This window comes from Periplaneta americana, chromosome 2 (assembly GCF_040183065.1).
Source record: "Periplaneta americana isolate PAMFEO1 chromosome 2, P.americana_PAMFEO1_priV1, whole genome shotgun sequence".
Taxonomy (NCBI): Eukaryota; Metazoa; Arthropoda; class Insecta; order Blattodea; family Blattidae; genus Periplaneta; species Periplaneta americana.
The window spans coordinates 188,240,482-188,260,014 of NC_091118.1; the positions used below are offsets into that span (position 1 = coordinate 188,240,482).

Sequence of the window (19,533 nt, forward strand, 5' to 3'; positions counted from 1 at the left end):
CCACTGGCGGGTCTTTCGCTACAAACTCAGCATTTCCCAATCTTCCTTATTTTTCACCTACCTGTTAATCTCCGCTTATGATCCATATAAAACACAAAACAATACATTTAAGTCAAGTTTAATAATAGTACATTATGCAACGAGCCTATAATGAAGGTAATTAAGAAGCGAGTATGGATATTTATGAAACGAGCGCAAGCGATTTTCATAATTTTCATACGAGCTTCTTAATTACCATTATAGGCGAGTTTCATACGACTTTTTATGCTCGACCATATTTCTAACTTGATATTATTAATTTTCTTTGTATCTGACCTTGACCAATGTCCCGTATGTTGTGAGATGTTGGCAGACGCGAAAGTATTGATTTTTTCCGAGGAACAGATGTTCACATTGACCTTACTAGGCCATAAGAACCTACAGAGATAACATTCAAATTAAATTAGACATTGAAACACGAGATGACAAATTGAATTTATTTGAATATTATTTACAATTAACGCTAATTATTATAGTAACAGAACATAACCTTCTGCGACAGTATTGGATTTCCAGCCTCCGTGACTTTTCGCTAATTCTCTTTCGATTGCATATCCGAGAATAATCGATACTTGCGGTTTTATAACGGTAGAAAGCTGACCTGTCATTGGCTGAACAGTTGTAAACTGAGTCGTCATTGGCTGAAAGACCTGACCTTTAATGAGTAGATGTACTTTAATGACATGCATTAAAGGTCTGCTACCAGGTGTATAATTACTACATTTCGGCATGGTCGAGCATAAAATAACATAAAGAAGCATGATACAATACATTTATATTAAGCCTAATTAAATAAAATAACATGGCATAAATACAATACAACACATTTAAATCAAGTCTAATAAAATTAAATCACATAACATAGCATAAATGCAAGGCTGTACCTTACACTAAAAACAGTAAGTTACATTTAAGCTTAATAAAATTAAATAACATGAAACAGCATAAATACAATATAATGCAAAACAATTAAATCAAGTCTAATAGAATTAAGAAGAACATATAATAAATACAAAAACTACAATTCAAATAAACCTAAGGAGATAGACCTGAGTTCGTTGACCTCTTACATCTGTATTACGAGAGATAGAAGAATGTGTTAGCGGCGATGTTGTCGGACTGCTGAAACTTCTAGCTTAATTTTCTAATTAACCATGCATTTAATCACAAAACGTCGTAGAGTTTTCTATTCATTTAAGTGTATCCTATCATCCCTTTCAATCTTTAAATCTGCAGGATTCTGTATTTTATCAATCATCATTATAAATTTTAACATTATTGACAAATTTTAATCATAATTGTATATTTTATTTGTAACATGAGCTATATGTATAAATATCCGTCCAATTCAATTTCAAATCTAAAGATTATATCAACAATTATCCTGTATTATTTCACATTTTACATAAAGCTCATGAATCTCATGCATTGCATACATACTGTACATTGTTCTTTATTCTTGTTATTTGCATAATTTATTATTATTATAGGTTCAGATTATATGTTTTTGTTATATCTGAAGATGCCCCAAACGGCGAAAACGTTCATATATCTTATTAAATAGCAAATAAACATTTGCAAGTTGATATGTCTTAAGATTGAAAATTTATTATATACTTATTTAATAAGGATTCTGTATGCCCTTTATCTCCTACCTTGTTCAACATCTCCTTGGAGGATTTAATGAACTGTTTTGAGAACATAGGAGGAATGATAGTAGGAGGAAGAAAAATAAAGTGCATAAGATTTGATGCCGATATGGCGTTGTTAGCGAAAGCAGAAAATGAAAAAGGTAAACATGCGAATTCGAAATGAGGCAGTAGAACAAGTAGACAGCTTCAAATACTTGGGGTGCACTATAAACAGTAACATGAACTACTGCCTCATTTCGAATTCGCATGTTTACCTTTTTCATTTTCTACTTCCGCTAACAACGCCATATCGGCATCAAATCTTACGCACTTTATTTTTCTTCCTCCTACTATCATTCCTCCTATGTTCTCAAAACAGTTCATTAAATCCTCCAAGGAGATGTTGAACAAGGTAGGAGATGAAGGGCATACAGAATCCTTATTAAATAAGTGGATAAAGCATCAGCACGTAGAGCTGAAAACCCGGGTTCATATCCCGGCGCCAGAGAGAATTTTTCTCCGTTCCATTACTCTTTCATCGTATGATGACGCAGAATATCTGAATGGAAATATCATATGTACTTCGGTACATTAAAATAATATATATATGATATGCGTAAATCACTTCGTGATTTAAGACGGCGCTTATTCCGTCGGATCCCGGCCAACTAGTCACTCATATCGAGTGCACCTCAGCACATGTGTGGACTTCGGTCCTGCGTTCATAGACATCTATGACGTAGTGCAGAGGGCGGCCACTAGAGGGAACCCAAGAGTTGGAGCTTAATCTGAGACAATTCTAACCGGCGTCGGAGTTGTATCCGGTGTGGCTTAATGGATAAAGCATCAGCACTTAGAGCTGAAAACCCGGGTTCAAATCCCGGCGCCGGAGAGAATTTTTCTCCGTTCCATTACTCTTTCATCGTATACTGCCAGGAAGTCAAAAGGAGGATAGTATTGGGAAAGGAAGTTTCTAATATAAAAAAGAAGCATCTTCTGTGGACCTCTATGAAAAGAACTAAGGAAGAGACTAGTGAAGTGCTTTGTGTAGAGTGTGGCATTATATGGGGCAGGAACATGGGCATTGGAACGAAGTGAAGAGAAACGGCAGGAAGCATTTGAAATGTGGATATGGAAAAGAATGAAGCGTGTGAAATGAACATGCAAAATGAGACGTGAAACTGTGCTATAAAGCGTGTGTGAAGAAAAAATAATGCTGAAACTAATCAAGAAAAAAAAAAGGAATTGACTGGGTCACTGACGGAGGAGAAACTTCCTACTGAAGGATGCACTGGAAAGGATGGTAAATGGAAGAAAAGTTCGGGGCAGAAGGAATATCAGATGATAAACGATATTAAGATACATGAATCGTATGTGGAGACTAAAAGAAAAGCAGAAAATAGGAAAGATTGAAGTATTCTGGGTTTACAGTGAAAGACCTGCCCTTGAACAGAAAACTATGAATGAATGACAAGGCATACCTAACTAGACATAATGTTTTTTCCACTGAATACTACAATTTTTGTAATTGTATTCCCATACTATAAATTTATACCATTTAATCGTATTAAGAGTATGTAGAAAAATAAGTACAGTAAATGGATAAATAAGTGAAAGGATATTTAAATAATTGAATATATAAATGATTGGGTATATATTTATGAATAGTATATATATATATATATTTATAAATAGTATATATATATATATATATATATATATATATATATATATATATATATATATAAGTGAATGGATACTCGTACATTAAAAATGAATCAAACACAGGTTTTCGATCACCTATCAAACTATGGCTTTGTGGTTAAAACAGGGATTTCGTTTTGAATATTCTATCATATCATAATGCTAGAGAGAGAAAATATTTATTTTGTTGGTCTATTTAGTTTTTCCGATGTGTTTGTACATTGAAATAAAGTATATAGTTGTTTTCATAGCTGATCGAAAACTTTTGACCGGTAGTGTACATAAATACATAAGTAAATGGATATGTAAATGAATAAGGAGATGTATAAATAAATAAATAAATAAATAAATAGGTAAATTAAGAAATGAGTGGGTGGGTAAATAAATATGTATATAAATAAACAAATAAATTTATATTTAAATAAATGAATGGATAAGTAAATAAATAAGTGAATGAACAGAGATTAGAAAGCATAAATGAAGACATGAGTGAACAAATAAATGAATGGATAAATAAATAAACATGTGAACGAATATATGGATAAGCAAATAATAGTTAATTGATAGAAGATAAATAAGTAAATGAATATTTAAATAAATAAATAATTCCCCTTTGCTGTGGAGACCTTCGGTCCTTGGAGTCATGACGCTAAAGTGTTGGTATCTCAAATCGGCCAAATTTTGATCTCCATTACTGGTGGTCGTCGTTGCACTACTTATTTGCGTCAACGTTTAAGTATTGCAATTCAACGCGGAACTGCAATGAGCGTTTTGGGTACTCTTTCCAAGTCCAGCCCTTTAGATGAACTCTTTCTCTTGTAAAATTTATTTAGTATTCCGTATGTAAATATTTGTATTTAGTTTTATATCTGTATTGTTCAATTTGTTTCAAAGTTTCAGGAAATCTGTAGCCATTGAAACCGTAGAGAATGGAGATATAAGCATAATTTCATAAATTTTAAGTAAATAATATTTGTATTAATATCGTGGAACCAGAATGCATGTGAAGTACAGAGTGATTTATATAGAACTGACACATTTCTTTCTTTAATTATTCCGTTGGAAATTCATTCAATGACCCAATTTTAGCACCAAATTAAGCAGAATGTTCTGGAGTTTCGATTCCTTGTCACTAGATGCGCAGATGTTTATGTTTTATTCCTGTTGTTGGCAGCACTAGGTGCGCAGATGTTTATGTTTTATTCCTACTGTTGGCAGCTACTTTCGACATTTTGTGTCAACGTGAAAATGCAGTACACATTAAATCAACGACTCTTCCTTGTGAAGCAATACTGGATTACGAATTCAATTACAGCTACTCAAAGGGCATACCAGAGAGAATTTGGTGTTTGCAATCCTCCCAAAAGAAACACAATACTGGGACTGGTAAACAAATTGGAAACAATTGGATCTCTGGTGAGTGAAAAGGGCAAACATCGTTCATCTAGGCTTCCCACGGTTGTTGTTGACGTAAGAGCACGACTGGAGCAGTCACCCAAAAAATCATTAAGACGTTTGTCTTTGAGTTTGTTGAGCAACTGGACGATGTAGAGCTGAGTCAAGGATATTTTCAGCAAGATGGCGCTACATGCCATACATCAAATGAATCCATGGAACTAATTGCAAGTTTCTTTGACGACCGAATAATTTCCAGGAACCTGTGGCCACCGAGATCTCCGGATTTGACAACGCCGGACTTCTTTCTATGGGGTTACTTAAAAGACAGGGTTTACGCCATACGTCCCAGACATTGAACGATCTGAAGCACAACATCACACAGGAGATTCAAGCTATTGACAACAGAGTCCTCCAACGAGTGGCCAGTAACATGGAACGACGTGTTGAGTTGTGCCTTATGCAGGATGGAGGTCATTTTCAACATTTGCTATAGAGGTAAATAATCTCCCAAACTTCCTCTACATTTTAGGTAATATAAGTTGTCGCTAGCACAATTCGTTTTGAAACAATTAATGAAAGAAATGTGTCAGTTTTATATAAATCACTCTGTAGAATTTTCGGAACATGGACTCCTATAATGATGCTATTAGTAACCTAGTAGTAGAAGACTTTTGAGATAAATAGTAAGTGACCATTTTCTCGAAATTATGAAATGAGAATTTAACTTCTTTTGTATATTTGAACTTCATTCGTATTATTTATCCTTCACTAATTAATCTTGAATCTTGGATATGTGTTAAATGAAATAAATGTTGAATTTTAGTGAATGAATGAATGAATAAATAAATGAGATAGTAAATAAATTGCTTAGTTACTCAACGAATAACATTATTCTGCGGACTTGTACATTTATTGCCTAGAACGCAATTTAGATCGCCACTGTGTCTGACACGTTTTGTAGTTATTCTGCATTGAGTCACTCGTCACGAAGATGCCGTATGTAGGATACTGGCAAGCCCTTCCAGCCCAGATGTGTAGCAACATTGCCTCGCATCTGGGCGGCGCAATAGAAGAAACCTGAAAGCAGTCAGTCGCTCTCTTCCCATTGTAAAGCGAGAACTTGTGTGCACACCTTTGACACGGGCTCAGAATGTATGCGGTTTGGAAAAAAGAACAAACAGTATGTGGAACAACAGTGTTGGGTTACAACATTGTGAAATGCGTGCAGAGTCTGTCAATGTAACATCGATTGAAGATAGCGAGACATTACACAAAAACAATACTGCAGTATTTGGGATAACGGAAATATTACACGCTCCAACACGTCGTCAAGAAAAAGCCAGCCTCGCGACTTGATTTAGTTCGGCGAGAGCAAACCTCAGAACTAGTTCTTAATTCTATTATCAAGGACACTCAAAAGAAATTATACCCTCATTTTAAATACAAACATAGCATAACACTCAGAACCCACTAAAATGTTCTTAATAACATGACAAAATCCTTATAAACCAACAAAATCACAAAATAATTCACGGTAATCCAAGATGTTAATATTTACAATGTTTAAAACCAATTTCTTTCGGCAAAATGGGATGACGATGCTTTTCTTTTGTACGGTGTCTCATCCGACTCTCTAAAAAGAAACCAACAGTAATTGAGGACTTTGCCGGAAGAAAGGCGGATAGACCTATACGCCCTTCTTGGGGAAAACGGTTTAAAATGTAGTGAATAATAATAGTAGCGAAATTTTGTTGTGATTGTACTGTACATACCTGCAGGACAGGTCTGCGTGAGTGTATAACATTTTATCCAGGTGCGTTTTAAAATCTTAGATTGCATGTATATCAATTCGCCATATTGACGTATACGCCCTTTTTCCGGCAAACCCCTCAATTACTCATCATTGAGCGGTTTCAGTAACCTTGGTAATGACTCTCCATGGTAGTTAATATTTGAGGAGAAAAATTCGACGCCGGGGATCGAACCTGGGTCCTTGGTTCTACGTACCAAGCGCTCTGATCACTGAGCTACGCCGAATTCAATCCACAGCACCGGATCGAATTCTCCTTCTTCAACATTTCCCTTTATGGCCTGACTCCATGTTACGCATACAGTAGAGCCCCGATTATCAGTCACCCTATTAACCGATTGCGGGATTATCCGATTGTCTTTCTCTTGCCCCCCCTTTTTGTTTGAAGTAGATACTATTGTAAGTTATATTAGTATATGTATTTTTCCTAGAGAGTGTTATTATAAGATTTACACTTACACAGTTTTGGTGTACTGTTCGAGTAGCCTATATAATTTCTATATTCAATGTATTCCACGAGTGTCAAAAGTAAATGTGTTGTGCTAAGTATCGAACAAAATGCAAATATTATTTCAATGTACCGAAGTACATATGATATTTCCATGCAGATATTCTGCGTCATCATACGATGAAAGAGTAATGGAACGGAGAAAAATTCTCTCCGGCGCCGGGATTTGAACCCGGGTTTTCAGCTCTACGTGCTGATGCTTTATCCACTAAGCCACACCAGATACAACCCCGACGTCGGACAGAACTGTCTCTGATTGAGTTCCAACTCTTGGGTTCCCTCTAGTGGCCGCCCTCTGCACTACGTCATAGATGTCTATAAACATAGGACCGAAGTCCACACATGTGCTGAGGTGCACTCGTTATGAGTGACTAGTGCAGAGGGCGGCCACTAGAGGGAACCCAAGAGTTGGAACTCAATCAGAGACAATTCTGTCCGACGTCGGGGTTGTATCCGGTGTGGCTTAGTGGATAAAGCATCAGCACGTAGAGCTGAAAACCCGGGTTCAAATCCCGGCGCCGGAGAGAATTTTTCTCCGCTCCATTACTCTTTCATCGTATGATGACGCAGAATATCTGCATGGAAATATCATATGTACTTCGGTACATTGAAATAATATATGATATGCGTAAATCACGACGTGATTTAAGACGGCGCTCATTCCGTCGGATCTCGGCCAACTAGTCACTCATAACGAGTGCACCTCAGCACATGTGTGGACTTCGGTCCTATGTTCATAGACATCTATGACGTAGTGCAGAGGGCGGCCACTAGAGGGAACCCAAGAGTTGGAACTCAATCAGAGACAATTCTGTCCGACGTCGGGGTTGTATCCGGTGTGGCTTAGTGGATAAAGCATCAGCACGTAGAGCTGAAAACCCGGGTTCAAATCCCGGCGCCGGAGAGAATTTTTCTCCGTTCCATTACTCTTTCATCGTATGATGACGCAGAATATCTGCATGGAAATATCATATGTACTTCGGTACATTGAAATAATATATGATATGCGTAAATCACGAAGTGATTTAAGACGGCGCTCATTCCGTCGGATCCCGGCCAACTAGTCACTCGTAACGAGTGCACCTCAGCACATGTGTGGACTTCGGTCCTATGTTCATAGACATCTATGACGTAGTGCAGAGGGCGGCCACTAGAGGGAACCCAAGAGTTGGAACTCAATCAGAGACAATTCTGTCCGACGTCGGGGTTGTATCCGGTGTGGCTTAGTGGATAAAGCATCAGCACGTAGAGCTGAAAACTCGGGTTCAAATCCCGGCGCCGGAGAGAATTTTTCTCCGTTCCATTACTCTTTCATCGTAAAATGCAAATAATTAAGTGCTCTGGGGAAAGAGAAACTGTGGGTCATCTCGCATCAGAATACGAGATTGAGGTTACAACTGTGCGCGATTTAATAAGAATCAAGGATAAAGTGTAGCCTATACAGTATGTAAATATAAGACATAAGACCTCTACTATTCCTATCTTTCCGCTGACATCCATTACAAGGAGTTTTCTTACCCCTTAAAAACACGTCGTTGAGAACCGAACTTAAATTAATGAACTTCAGATTCACTACGAAGAGGTTAAACACAAGCCCACGGAGAAAATGACGAAAGTTCAGTGTTATTTACTTAATTTACGAAAATCTTTTGTGGTACGGATTAACCGTTCAGTCAACCCCCTTCATTACCACGGATAATAGGGGTTCTACTGTATATGTTGACGCATATGTCCGATGTCAACTGCCATTATACTAGGAGCGCACTCAGCTGAGTGACTTATTTGGCCGGGATTCCGCAGTTAAGTGCACAGTAATCTGTACAGACATGCACTGCTAGCTATGAGAATATTATAGATTTATTAATTTGTCATACAGAATAATATCTGTAATATTGACAATATAAACTACAGAAAGTCAAAAGGAGGATAGCAATGGTCAAGGAAGCTTTAATAGAAAAAGGTGCATCTTCTGCGGACCTCTGGAAAAAGAACTAAGGAAAAGACTAGTGAAGTGTTTTGTGCGGAGTGTGGTATTGTATAGGGCAGAAACATGAGCATTACGACGAAGTGAAGAGAAACTACTGGAAGCATTTCAAATGTGGATATGGAGAAGAATGGAGGGTGTGAATTGGACAGACAGAATAAGAAATGAAGCTGTGTTGGAAAGAGTGGGTGAAGAAAGAATGATGCTGAAACTTATCAGTAAGAATCAAATAGTGTAAGTTCTTACAGTCAATTACTTAACAATATTACATACATTGAACCTTTATATTATTACATGAAGTAATATTTAAAAGTTATGACAAACGTTTTCACCAATAATTTGGCATCTTCAGGTCACATTAAAAGAACATAGTAACATAAAATGAACACTTAAGATATTCCAGTTAAACACAATCGTTAAAAATTAAAACTGGTATAATAGGCAATCTGAGCAATACGCCATGGTATCATCTTCATGCTACATGTATTTTAATGGCGTATTGCTCAGATTGCCTATTATACCAGTTTTAATTTTTAGCGATTGTGTTTAACTGGAATATCTTAAGTGTTCATTTTATGTTACTATGTTCTTTTAATGTGACCTGAAGATGCCAAATTATTGGTGAAAACGTTTGTCATAACTTTTAAATGCTACTTCATGTAATAATATAAAAGTTCAATGCATGTAATATTGTTAAGTAATTGACTGTAAGAACTTACACTGTTTGATTGATACTATACTTATCGGACCCAACATGCCTTTAAAATTATCAGTAAGAGAAAAAGAAATTGTCTGCATCACTGGCTAAGAAGAAATTGCCAACTGAAAGATTCATTGGAAGGTGGTGAATAAAAGAAAAGTTCGTGGCAGAAGAAAATGTAAATTATAGACAACATTAAGATATATGGGTCGTATGCGGAGAATAAGAGGAAGGCGGAAAAGAGGAAAGATTGTAGAATGCTGTGTTTGCAGTGAAAGACCTGCCTTGGGGCAGAAAACTATGAATGAATGAATAAGGGTGTCCTGGATTTTATGTCGCTGAGTATACTTCGTCTCCTTGACATGACAGTCAAATATTATTATTTGAATACTGAAGTGTATGACAAACATATTATTTAGATATCAAAATTCATAACTACAATAAATAAGTTCCAAAATAAAACTGGAATTACAGATGGTGTAATTTTTGCAGAAGAGTTCCGAATTTTTCCATACTTCTGAAGTAAAATTAAATATGGATCCCTGACAAATCAAATTACTCTTCGGTAGAACATTTCTTGTCCACAGGTGGACAGACACGTGGTATACGAATAATTATTTCTCCGGTTTCAGAGTTGATGAAAACGCACATTTCTGGAAAATATTTTCGGTCGAATTTTTGCTGCGGCGTCACAATAAGGAAATAAAAATCGTGGTAGCTTGTAACTTATTGCTCTACTTCTGTTGCATATGGACTACACTGTGACAGGATAATGAATTCGTTGGCAGAGATAACGCCAGTGTATTGTTCATGGAAGTAATTAATTGTGTTGTTTCAGAACAGCCCACATTTTCCTCCAAACAAGGTGATAGCAGCATTGTTAGAGACCTACGTCACGCGCTAGAACTTCGACAGTAATTGTGTTCTACTGAAATCAAACTCATGTACATGTAGCTATAAACGACAGAAAGCTGTCAAATGGTGAACTGAACAAGGAAGCTTGACTTCACTTTTCGAGGGTTGGCCCGGAACGGGTCTTTGCTTTTGGGCTTTATTTGGCCCATTGTGTGCTATATATGTATGTATATGCCATATGTGTGTAATATGCGATGATTGTCCAAGTCCTATAAGTGACTCGGATGGCATTCGTGAATCCGACGCTGACAGGTGGGCCATCTGCATCAGCCCCAACAGAACCTGGTCCCATCCTCTAACGAGTAGCCTTAGGGACCGGAGCCCTAAATCCTTCCTACAGTGTGATTCAAGAAGAATAGTAAATGTTTTAAGAAGTGGCAGTAATAGACTATGTAAAAATGTTCATGCAAACGTGTGCCACAATTTTCAGTCCATGTGGAGATTCAACTGTTTGAATGTGATGCATAACAAACGTATTTTAAGAAAAAAAGTTAATATAAAATATGCCGTTTGCATTGGTTCTTGGAATAATGAAAGTAACAATTTCAAACAAAAATTGATTGAAAATATGAGGAGCTTATTTTCAAAACGACCTTTGTCCATTCCCATAAGACTGTGAGAAATCAATAAAAACTTTTTCAGATCTAAAATTTGTTACCAGTTAGGCAACAGACATTATGAAACCAAAGAGGATGGATGCATTTAAAATCAAATAGGAGCATGAGACACTTTGATTCTAAAGCTGGAACTAATATTTTGTCGCAATTTTGCTGTGGATAAGAGTCAGTTTGATTCCAATAACTTCTAACGCAAGATTTTAGTAGTTTAGAAGGCGTGCTAAAGTAAAATAATGACAGTTATATGTAGAGTTATAATTGAAGAATGCATGGACACGGGAAGCTCATTTTCGTAATTAGGTGGAAGAGACGCTTTGAGAATGAGCTGCTACTCATATGTCGTTTTCATTGTTGGCATATGATGGTTGTTGGCGTTACAAGCATAGGCCCTAATGAAAGTAACAATTTCAAGCAGAAGATTGATTTAAAATACCTATATCGTTTTCATTGCTGGCATATGATGGTTCTTGCCGTTGCAAGGACAATGAAAATAAGAATTTCAAATAAAAGATTGATTTAAAATATTCCGTTTTCATTATTGGCATGATGATTCTTGCTTTTACGAGCATAATGAAAGTAAGAATTTTAAGCGAAAGACTGATTTGAAATATACCGTTTTCATTGTCGGCATGTGATGTCTCTTGCCGTTACGAGCGTCATGAAAATAAAAATGAAGCAAGAGATTGATTTAAATCATGCCGTTTTCATTGTTGGCATATGGTGGTTCTTGAACAACAAGGATAATTAAAGTAAGAATTTAAAATAATAGGTTGATTTAAAATATGCCGTTTTCATTGTCGGCATATGATTGTTTTTGGCGTTACAATCATAATGAAAGTAAGAATTCCAGATAAAAGATTGATTTTAAATATACCGTTTTCATTGATGGCATATAGCTCCTGGCGTTATGAGCATAGATCACTATTGAAAGTATCAATTTCAAGCAAAAGATTGATAATACAAAATATGCCGTTTTCATTGTTGCACTACTTTTTTATTTTTGGGTACCAGAGTTGATTTTGTACCAAAACACGCTTCTTGCGTACAGCGACGTCATCTTCAACTGCTCGTGGCTCATGGTCATCCTGACAATCGCCTAATACAGTATAAATACATGTTCAAAGTTCTAAAACAACAAGGGAATTGCTATATTAAACTCATGTTGAACAATATTTTTATATAATCTTGTTCAATGTTGGCCATGTTATGACTATATGACGTCGCGCCTTAGTCTTTCTCGTTAGCCACGGAACTGCTCCAGTCAACTGCATTGTTGCAATATTTTTCATCCTCTCTTGGAAAGTCAGATTCGATTTAAACTCACTCGTGATTGATTACTAGGGACTGGATTTTTATGTAATATCAAGGAGTGAAATATGTACATATTTATGTAAGAAAAATAAGCTGAATATGTACCAAAATATGTAAAATCATGAAAATATTTAATATCAATATCTGGCAGGTATAGAATAGGTAAGACTCTCCAGTTGTGATTTCACAGAGCACCCGACTTTTTTACCGCACACTTGACATACAGTATTACAATTTTTCCATCTGTAGTGAAAGCTTCGTCCATCGCAATCCATGATTTTATTTTTGCCGTTAGGGTTGAAGATACAGGGGCCATTTTACTTAGTTAAAAGCAGTAGACAAACTCACTTGCACTTTATACTGTAAGCACTAAAACTAGAGAACTGAGTGAAATGAATGACACAGCAGAACTGCAAGCACTGTTTCAATTTACTGGATTAGGAGAAATAAGAGGAGATGCATTTTAGCTGCTCCTTGTAAGAAACAAAGTACCTACTAAAACCTCAAAATATAGGCATTTACATACCTACTGTTGTTTCAAAACTTACATTCCTGTCTCATTCAGAAGGGTAGGATTATTCCAGCCGAGAACCATACTATCTAATTGCTCGGAAAATCCCATTTACAATATAGGTCTATTAAATTTAAAGTAAAGAGGTCAAACAATAACCTGAAAAGCTATTTATTTTAATCTTTCAACATATATCCAGTTTGTTCCTTTACTCCAGCAGCTTCTTTTCAAAAGTCGGCTACTTTATTGCGGCTCATGTCAGACTTGACACGGGTTTTCCCTGGAAGGATAGGAAGAGGATGGGTAAGGTTGCAAATTGCATGAGAACGACTTGTTAAGACGTGTGCAAAACAATTATATTTCGAGTCAAATCATGTTGTCCTCCTCCCACTACACCGCATGAAGTCAACGCTTCTTTCTGAGTGATTTTTAAATTACAAGGTAGTTGTATGTGAAAGGTTGCCTTTTGTTCACTCATATTTACAGTGGACGGTATGGGGTGAGTGCCTCTATTACTTCCTGGAACTAAGGACGTTATGTTTCGTCCCGAAATATATCCTTTCTTGGGTATGTAAAAAGATTTTTTAATCTGTGTATTTCAAATTGTAAACTTTCCCAGCAGAAGTTTTTTTTTTTTTTTCCTTTTAGAGAAGTAAAAATGAATAAAACCCCTAAATATGTAGATTTATGTAATACCAAGCCATAATATGTTGTTGTTGTTTTCTAATGCCAGGCGTTTGACAATAAAGTCATTTGACCTCTTGCACTCCAATATTTTTCAAAGATATTATCATGACCAGCCACTGAAGCACAGATTTTGAGGTGTTCCGAATCCATTTCTTGGTTTGAGTTGCACAATGGACAGATAGGGGACTCATAATATTCCAATTCTATGCAGGTGTTTGGCCAAACAGTCATGGCCTGTTGCCAATCTAAATGCAGCTACAGACGATTTTCGTGGTAAATCGGGAATTAACTGTGGATTTTGATGCAGAGAGTTCCATTTTTTCCCTTGGGATTGTGTTATCAAATTTTGTTTGTTGAAGTCTAAGTATGTAGATTTAATAAATCTTTTCACAGAGTAATACGTAGATTTAGTTACAGGTCTGTAAGTAGCAGTGCTGCCCTTCTTTGCTAAAGCATCCGCATTCTCGTTCCCCAGAATTCCAAAGCCATAATATGTAATGTGGGGTAAATATGTAAAAATATGTAGTATCAATTTTAATATATCAATGGTAGTTACAAGATTCGCGAAGGTTTGTTATTTACATACGGTTAGGTTGAAAGGAATATAATATGTAATTACTAGGGCTAGGATTTTGATGATCTATAAATCATGAAAGAATGTCCTAAAAACAATGCATTTATGACCTAAAATATTTAAAAAATGCCCTTAAAAATTCCCTAAAAATTGATCTTACATAATTGGCTTAGTAGGAAAAGAGGTTTTGTACTACTTAATATTTAGACTAGTAATTAAATTAAATTTTACATAATTTTTTCTAAGTAGTACACTTCAATTATTTTACCTGATGTAGTTTCCATGTATGATCGTTCACCTTTGCTTCGGCATGTGGACGTGAAGTCAGCAATCATCTGGTCGGTCTTGGCCCTTCATGTGCTGTAGCACCATGGATTTACTTTACTTTTAGTTCCATGTAGTCTACCACAAGGAGACACTTATCCGGAATTAGCAGGTATGGAGGAGTCTATATTAAAGCGGTGGTTGGACCGATCCATTATTTATTTATTTATTCTGGTAGAGTTAAGGCCATGAGGCCTTCTCTTCCACACTACCAGAAGTAAAATACGTGGGGTGTAAAAAAATCCATGGCGCTACAGCCCATGAAGGGCCAAGACCGACCAGCCGGCTGCTGGCCTCACGTCCATTTTGCCGAAGCGGAGGTGAACGATCATCCAACCAGTATGGAGGTATCGTGTGGTTAGCACGATGATCCCCCCCCAGTTGTTATAGCTAGTTTGGCAAACCAGATTTTCGCTACTTGTCGTAGCTCCCCAAGTGCATCACGATGTTGGGTGGGCACCGGTTCCATACACTGGCCGAAATTTCATGAGAAAATTTCTTCCTCCATGAGGGCTCGAACCAGCGAGCATTCCGTAACGCGAGCTCTAGGCAGGATGTCAGACCACGACGCGGGCCTACATGGGGTCTACTACGTTAAAATGGCAATATTTGTGTTGAAAAACGATTAAAATATGATACAAAATTAATGGGTATTAATGGACAAAATATGTGAAGAAAATATCAAAGGAAATAAACATTATTTTACTTTAATAATGGGGATTTATGACCAAAATTAAATGAAAATGCCTAAAAAAATGACCGAATAAAAACAAAAGATGCTCTTATGACTTGAAACAGGCAAAAAATGCAAAAAAAAATGTCCTAACAAATATGTCTTAAAACACTCAGTTTATCACACAACATATAAATACTAAAACAACTATGTTTCTGGATTACTAGAAAAAAGATGCAATTTCATCAAAATCTTAGCCCTAGTAATAACAAAAAAATCCGGTCCCTACTAAGTACAAATCGCATGTAATAATTAATCTCTTGCTAGAGATGTCAATATGCTGTAATTTTTATGATAATCAATCATTTAAAGTGCAAGGTCCCTGGAAGCGCGAGACCCTGGACAGGGACAACTTCGCACACCCACGCGGGCGCTGTCTAGACGCATTGGTTCTTGAGTCAAATAGAGAAAATCCCGTACAAGGCAACCCGACCTAGGTTTAAGTTTCACACACTCCACGAATATAAAAGCACCTTGCCTCCGAGCGGGAACGAAAAGACGTGTGTACGTGTTCAATGCACAAAATGCAAACGTGTTGTCGGACTGGTGAGTGAGTCAACCCTACAACAAAGTGAGCCAAGTAGGTGAAAGGATCGACTATAAAAGTTGGCCGCAAACAAAATATATTGCTATAAATGTACGAACTAACATTGACACACTGAACTTGTGGGAGTGGGGGGGAGTATTACAATGAGCCGCGATGGAGGACAGCGCCCGCCAGAGGGCGATCCGTGCTTAAGAGCGATTTAATCTTGTTTGCTCAGTTCAGTGTCTGCACAGGGGACGATGCTCGCAATTTGTGTGAAATGGCGTGGAACTAAAAGGTGCTGTCCCAGCAAAGACTTTCTACGCAGAGTTCTACTTCGATGCTCCATTACCGGCGATTACTGCAGGGAGACGACTCACTTGCTTCCAGACTATGCATGAGTCACTGCCGACATTTCAGACTGTCTTTTTTTTAATCTAAAACTGTTTTAGTCTAAGTGGTTGATGAAATACGCAGTCCCTGATGGATGCTGGTAAAAAAAACGGGCAGATCATAATGTTTGACGTAGAACTATTTCTTTCTCCTCACTAGGCATAGGAGGGAATAACTTGGAAATTAATACTTACTTACTGGCTTTTAAGGAACCCGGACGTTCATTGCCGCCCTCACATAAGCCCGCCATTGGTCCCTATCCTGAGCAAGATTAATCCAGTCCCTACCATCATACCCCACCTCCCTCAAATCCATTTTAATATTATCTTCCCATCTACTTCTCGGCCTCCCCAAAGGTCTTTTCCTCTCTGGCCTCCCAACTAACACTCTATATGCATTTCTGGATTCGCCCATACGTGCTACATGCCCTGCCCATCCCAAACGTCTGGATTTAATGTTCCTACTTATGTCAGGTGAAGAATACAATGCGTGCAGCTGTGCGTTGTGTAACTTTCTCCATTCTCCTGTAACTTCATCCCTATTAGCCCCAAATATTTTCCTAAGAACCTTATTCTCAAAAATCCTCAATCTCTGTTCCTCTCTCAAAGTGAGAGTCCAAGTTTCACAGCCATACAGAACAACCGGTAATATAACTGTTTTATAAATTCTAACTTTCAGATTTTTCGACAGCAGACTAGATGATAAAAGCTTCTCAACCGAATAATAACAGGAATTTCCCATATTTATTCTGCGTTTAATTTTCTCCCGAGTGTCATTTATATTTGTTACTGTTGCTCCAAGATATTTGAATTTTTCCACCTCTTCGAAGGATAAATCTCCAATTTTTATTGTTCCATGTCGTACAATATTCTGGTCACGAGACATGATCATATACTTGGTCTTCTCGGGATTTACTTCCAACCTTATCGCTTTACTTGCTTCAACTAGAATTTCCGCGTTTTCCCCAATCGTTTGTGGATTTTCTCCTAACATATTCACGTCATCCGCATAGACAAGAAGCTGATGTAACCCGTTCAATTCCAAACCCTCTGTGTTATCCTGAACTTTTCTAATGGGATATTCTAGAGCGAAGTTAAAAAGTAAAGGTGATAGTGCATCTCCCTGCTTTAGCCGCAGTGAATTGGAAAAGCATCAGATAGAAACTGACCTATACGGACTCTACTGTAAGTTTCACTAAGACACATTTTAATTAATCGAACTAGTTTCTTGGGAATACCAAATTCAATAAGAATATTATATAAAACTTCTCTCTTAACCGAGTGATACGCCTTTTTGAAATCTATGAATAACTGATGGACTGTACCCTTATACTCCCATCTTTTTCTCCAATCTATGTCGAATACAAAAAATCTGATCAATAGTCGATCTATTACGTCTGAAATCACACTGATGAGCCCCAATAATTTCATCTACATATGGAGTTAATCTTCTCAAAAGGATATTCGACAAAATTTTGTACGACGTCAACAGAAGTGATATTCCTCGAAAGTTACTACAGTTAGTCTTGTCTCTCTTCTTAAATATAGGTACGATTATGGACTCCTTCCATTGTTCTGGTACAATTTCCTTTTCCCAAATTGCAAGTACAAGTTTATAAATTTCGCTAGATAATACGCTTCCACCCTCTTGTAACTTGGAAATTAATAGTAACGAAAAAATGTAATCTCCTCTCTCCACTACAAGGGAATACAAGATAAACAAAGGGAATGAAAGGAGAACAAAGAGAATACAGGGCAAACAAGTGGAATGTGATTACTTACTTACTTACAAATGGCTTTTAAGGAACCCGAAGATTCATTGCCGCCCTCACATAAGCCCGCCATCGGTCCCTATCCTGTGCAAGATTAATTCAGTCTCTATCATCATATCCCAAATCCCACAAATCCATTCTAATATTGCAAAACAAGATTTCAGGTATAACTCCCTGTAAAGTTGATTTGAATAATTTCGAGGGAAAAATTGTTCCGGGGCCGGGCATCGAACCCGGGACTTTACAGGGAGTTATACCTGAAATCGTGATTTGCATAATACACGTTACTGTTCGTTAACAGAAAACCACAATTTAAGTCACACGGAGTTAGTGTGCACTCGAAGTTGGTTGCTTGACGGTTGTCAGCCCACTTTGAGGTCTGTGGATATAGAGGGAAAAATTGGATCGGTGTCGGGTAGAGTTCCCGGGTAGCTCAGTTGGTAGAGCGTTGGTACGTTAAACCAAAGGTCCCGGGTTCGATTCCCGGCCCCGGAACAATTTTTCCCTCGAAATTATTCAAACCAACTTTACAGGGAGTTGTACCTGAAATCTTGATTTGCATAATACACGTTACTGTTCGTTAACAGAAAACCACAATTTAAGTCACACGGAGTTAGTGTGCACTCGAAGTTGGTTGCTTGACGGTTGTCAGCCCACTTTGAGGTCTGTGGATATAGAGGGAAAAATTGGATCGGTGTCGGGTAGAGTTCCCGGGTAGCTCAGTTGGTAGACCGTTGATACGTTAAACCAAAGGTTCGATGCCTGGCCCCGGAACAATTTTTCCCTCGAAATTATTCATTTTAATATTATCCTCCTATCTACGTCTCGGCCTCCCCAAAGATCTTTTTCCCTCCGGCCTCCCAACTAACACTCTATATGCATTTCTGGATTCGCCCTATAGTCCCTATCACCATGGCATGGCGCATCCTCAGGTTGCGGATAGAGGAGATGGCCTCCAGATATGGAGGGTAGCTGCGAATATATTGAATAAGCAGTCGTGGACAGCCGATAAGGGGTGGTCCTCCAGCTTGGGGATTAGACAAAGGGCAAACAACCCATCACCGTAAAAAATAGCTTGTTACGAATCCCTATAATAAGCCTCGAAATGTGATTACGATTACAATTTATTTATTTATTTGTTTGTCTGTCTGACTCTCTGTCTCTTTGTTTGCTTGTTTACATATTTATTTATTTCTATTTACTTATTTATTTCAATGTACAGTAAAATCCCTCGTAACCGGCACCCAAATAACCGGCAATACCAAAACAACGGTACTTTTGGCTGGGCCAAAAAAATGTTTAAATAGTTCGCACGAACTTTCATTTTCAGTGAATATTCAAACCTAAAATTAGTGTATTATTTGTGTTGTGCGATGTATTTTAATAAAGAAAATCCA

General features: G+C 37.3%; 1 non-coding gene across 1 annotated transcript; it reads left to right on the plus strand.

Annotated features, from left to right (window-relative positions):
• The first annotated feature begins 18,558 nt into the window (after nt 1–18,558).
• Nucleotides 18,559–18,631, plus strand: TRNAN-GUU (transfer RNA asparagine (anticodon GUU)). Its single transcript has one exon. It is a non-coding gene; the product is annotated as a tRNA-Asn (tRNA).
• Nucleotides 18,632–19,533: the final 902 nt, after the last annotated feature.